Source organism: Marmota marmota, unplaced genomic scaffold (assembly GCF_001458135.2).
Source record: "Marmota marmota marmota unplaced genomic scaffold, marMar, whole genome shotgun sequence".
Taxonomy (NCBI): Eukaryota; Metazoa; Chordata; class Mammalia; order Rodentia; family Sciuridae; genus Marmota; species Marmota marmota.
Genome location: NW_026000174.1, coordinates 59,914,245 through 59,919,307, shown reverse-complemented (window position 1 = coordinate 59,919,307; position 5,063 = coordinate 59,914,245). Strand labels below are relative to the sequence as shown.

The following is a 5,063-nucleotide window of genomic DNA, read 5'->3' as shown; positions in this document are numbered from 1 at the left end:
AACCATTTTCAAACCATAGCACTAAGTGTCTGGGATGTGAGGTGCCCCCCAAAAGCTCACAAGTGAGACAATGCAAGAAGGTTCAGAGGAGAAGTGATTGGGTTGTGAGAGTCTTAACCCAATCAGTGAATTAATCCCCATAGGGATTAACTGAGTGGTAAACAAAGAGGTAGGTTGTACCTGGAGGAGGTGGGAATTGGGGCGTGGCTTGGGGTACATATTTGTATCTGGCAATTGGAGACCTCTTTCTCTGCTTTCTGATTATTATGTGAGTTGCCTTCCTCCACTACCTTTTTCTACCATGATGTTCTGTCTCACTAGAGCCCTGAGGAATTCATATGGCCTTCTATGGACTAAGACCTCTGAAACTGTAAGCCCTCAAATAAACTTTTCCTCCTCTACAATTGAGCAAATTGAGTTCTTTCATTGCAGGGGGTGAAAAAACTGACTCAGTCATTCATCATTGCCAGAATGGGGCTCTACTCCTCTTGGTTAATGACATCTCTGGTCATGCTCTTTTTTATGGCCCTAGTTTGCCTGTGCCAGTAAATAATTCTGTCCATGTGTCTTCTGTCAACACATAATACATACAAACACCCAAACCTCAAAAACAAAAATAAGACAACATCAGTAATAACAAAACAGGAACAACTCTTGGAGATTCTCCCAAGGCTTTCTCAAGCTACAAAGCTCCACCCACATATTTATTCCATAAACTGTGTATTATAAAACTGAGAACATCAGACACTGAGGATTTGGGGGAATGGATCTTATCACTTGTGTCTTGTTGTTCCTTATTCCAGTCTTCACATTTAAAGTGACAGAAACATTCTTTAAAATTTCATTCTGTGGGTTGATTTGTGATAACAGTGTTTGATGTTAGTACAGGAAGTTGCCTCTCTTAATAAGCTTGCAAAGCTATGGCTGTGGTTTCACTCTTTAACCCAGAAAAGGCTGGACCCAGCTGCTGGCTGCTACTTCCAACTCCTATGAGAGTGCTCTGTTTAGGTTTCTGAGCTTTTGTTTGGCCAAAAAAAAAAAAAAAAAAGCTCAACAAATGTATGAGTAAAACAAAAAATATTTACTCAACAAATATTTATTGAGCAATGATAATATGTTAAGAACATGCTGGATGTTGGGAATCCAGTATTGAGCAAGATGTCTTTATTATCTTTATGCATCTGTATTGGTGTGGACATTCATTTCTCTGGGTGGCAGGATGAATCACACTGTCATTGTGGAGCCAACAAAGAAGGAAATTAACCATTAGAAAGATGTTACAGCATTTCTGGTGTAATTAGGCATCTCTCTATCCCTATGGAGGGTGTGTCCTCCTCAAAGCTTGATCTGGCTTTAAACTAGTTCAGTATCAGTACTTCCTGGGAGGCGTTTTTTTAGTTCCTACTCTGTTTCCCACATTTGAAGACTGCTTTATTGAATGAAAACGTATTGGTTTAAGATGTGTACATGTCTTCCTATCTTAGAAATGCTAAACTGTGGTAGAACATCTCTACTGGATGCTCTCATGTACTGAACACTTTCACCTCCTGTTTCTCAGGCTGTAGATCAGGGGGTTCACATGGGAATGACAATGCCATAAAATGCAGAGGCCACTTTCATATTCTACTGGGCATTCTCAGAATGAGGCTGTAAGTACATGTAAGCAAGGGTGCCATAGAAAATGGTGACCACTGTCAGGTGGGAGGCACACATGGAGAAGGTCTTCCTCCCTGCATCTCGAGCTACCAAGCTCCATTCACATATTTATTCCATAAACTATATATTACAAAGCTGAGAACATCAAGACAGTGAGGATTTGAGGGAATGGCTCTTCTCACTTGTGTCCAGTCTTCACATTTAAAGTGACAGAAACATTCTTTAAAATTTCATTCTGTGGGTTGATTTGTGAAAACAGTGTTTGATGTTGGTACAGGCAGTTGCTTCTCCCAATAAGCTTGGCAAAGCTATGGCTGTGGTAGAAGATGTAGAAGACATCTTTGGGGTGGTGGTCATGATATAAATGTAGAAGATGACGATCAACACAGTGAACATCAAGTTAAGTCCCACAAACAACAAGTGGCATGATACTGATATCAGTGTTGCAGCATGAAGAGTGAGATTTGGGGGACATTACAAAAAAATCACTGATGCTGTTGGACTTATAGAAGGACACTGAAACAGTAAGTCCTGTGTGGACAGAGCATTTATTGAACCAATGAAAATCCAGCCGTGAATTGGCCGAGGACTGTTCAAGACAGAATTATGGGACAGCAAAGTGGCTTACAGATGGCTATATAAGGATCAACTGCCATGGCTGGTAACTGTCACTGGTTGCCCACTTTGCAAGAACCAATTGCATTACCATCCTCTTAATGATAAGGACTTGTTTTCTACGATGAAGTTTTTCAGCATCTTGGGATCAATAGCAGTTGTGCAACAGACATCACCAAAGCCAAATGTTGCAAGAAAAAGTACATGGATATTTGGAGTCTGGAATCTGTCCTAATGAACAGGGTTATTCCAGTATTCCCCACCATGGATGTCACATGGATCATGAGAAATGATGAATAGGACACTCTGAAACTCATCATGTTGGACACCAAATCCCAGAAGGTAGAATTCAGTCACTTCAGTGCCATGTCTTTCTGTCATGGCTGCTAAAAACTCTAGAGAGAACCAGGCAAAGAGGGAAAAGAAAAGGGGAAACTCTTTGTGACATTTTACAGTGAATGATTCTTACATTTCACATCACTTTGACTTGGACTTTTCTGACAAACACTCACGAGGGAATTTAGTACTTTCCAAATAATTCTTTCAGTATTTTTCACATAATCAGTATAATTCATCCATGTATTCATTTAAAAATGAAGACCACTGCATATAATGCTGACTTTTTTATGTCAGATTCTAAGAAACATAGATTAATGTACTTTTCAACTATATTAAACAGGCATCTCTACTTGGATGAGACAGTAAACAAATATGATTTTGTATCTTCTCAGCAGCCAACAGTTTTTCTCAGCCATTTATCATTTTAGTCATAGTTCTGGTTCAAGCTCTTGACATTAATAGAATTAGAGTGAGAAAAATTTTCTGAGCTATGTTCATGGACAATACACCTTTCATCTTTTTTTAAAAAATCTATCCTTTCAGACAAACAACATGATTTTTAGTAGAAATATAAGTAAAATATTGCATGGAAATATTGAAATAAAACACTTATTATGAATCTGAAATTTGAATTTAAATGTACATCCTGTATTTTCAAATGTTAAGTGTGGTGACTGTACTCATGTGGCTTACTGTCTACTGTATGCTGGGCTCCTGCATGTTTGTGTGAAGTGGGATCTGTGTCTCCATGGATTTCATGTTCCTCCAGTTTGATGGCCTGGGATTGTGTGCTTGTACCATTGTCTTTTTGTAACTCCTATCAGAAAAGTTCTCCTTGCAAACTAGGCAATCTTCTCATTTTATATCTATATGAAAAGGATGTTTGAATTTTCCACAGAATTCTTTCTTTTCAGTTATGGTGTAGCTTAAGGAAAAGACAGGTGCTAACAATTTGACTAATATATAATGATAGCTTATTTTAACTCATAAGTATTTTTGCATTTTCTATCTAAGTTCTTTTTTTCCTAAAGTTTGGTGCTTTGATGCACACATGCCTGATTTTTCATGTGGTGTAGAGTGCCCTTAAACACCCTGTTAGTGTCTTTATGGTAACACCCTGATTATTGTGGGATAATGGACCCTTGGTATGTCAGGAATTGGCTTGGTATCCTTGACACCTTTTCTTCTGGAACAATTGCACACACTTTCATCCAAACTTGCTTGTGTGTGCAAATGATACAATATTCTGGCCAAAGGAACATGGGTAAAAGCTATCTTTAGGCCTGAATCATCTCTTCACTCCCATTCCTATGCAAATAAAACCAAATGACTTTGTGCTCCCTTTCTTCCTCACATATTAGCTGGATGTTGACATTCAGGGACACTTTGCAAATCCTGTGGTAGGGTGGCCAGATACAATACCAGATGCCAAGTTAAAATTTGAATTTCAGATAAACAACATAATTTTTAGTAGCATTAAAACAATTACTGCATAGCCAGAACTCAATTTTAACTGTGAATCCTATATTTCCATCTGTTAAGCCTGGTGACAGTATTTGTGTGGCTCATGGTGGTTTACTCTATGCTAATTTCCTGTGTGTGAAGCAGAGTCTCTGTCTTAAAGCATTTTGTGTTCCTGTAGTAGAACACAAGGGAGTAGGCAATTTATACAGAGAAGGAGGTTTTTGGACCTCATGGTCTGGAGCCTGGGCATTTTGAGATGGAGGAGCTACACCAGGTGAGGACTTTCTTACTGTGCCATTCCACGGTAGAAGGTGGAGGGCAGGAAAGAAGGAGAGCAAGAGAAGGCCAAACTGGTTTTCGTGACAAACCACTCTTATTGTAACTAAGCCTCTTCCACAATAACATCATGAATTTGCTCATGAAAGCAGATCAGGCCCCAACCACCTGTTATTAGGCCCCACCCCCAACCCTGTGGTGCTGGCGATTCCATTCCAGTATGAGAACGTCGGTGACACATTCATCCTGCAGAAGTCTCCCTCTGTTAGCAACATGCCTCTGGATTTTATGTGACTGAGAATTTCTAACATTTTATGTCACTGAAACTGAGGGATTTTTTTTAAAACAACATATAGTCTTACTTTAAATCATTAATATTTCAGTCACACAGTACAAAGATTTTTTTTAATTAAAAGGTATACATGAATGCAGATGTAGCAAAAGTTTAAATTTCTATCTGAAAGTGGATTGGCAAGTGATTGCTCATTTATCAGACCCCAGAAAATAAAATACTGAAACAGAAATAGAGAAAGCATAGAATCAACTAGGTTTATACTACAGGATACTCCAAAAGCTGATATCAACAGGTATACTCTGAAAGAGTTGAAGGGAGTGTTAAAAGAATGAGGGTTGATTGAGAGCCTTCTAAGAAGCAAGTTATAGGTTATAACTTTTGGTTACAACGTTTATGTCAGTAGCTTACCTCTCTGATA

The 5,063-nt window shown here is 38.7% G+C and overlaps 1 pseudogene; it reads right to left on the bottom strand.

Moving 5' to 3' along the window:
- Positions 1 to 1,540: 1,540 nt before the first annotated feature.
- Positions 1,541 to 2,652, bottom strand: LOC107159726 (annotated as a pseudogene).
- Positions 2,653 to 5,063: the final 2,411 nt, after the last annotated feature.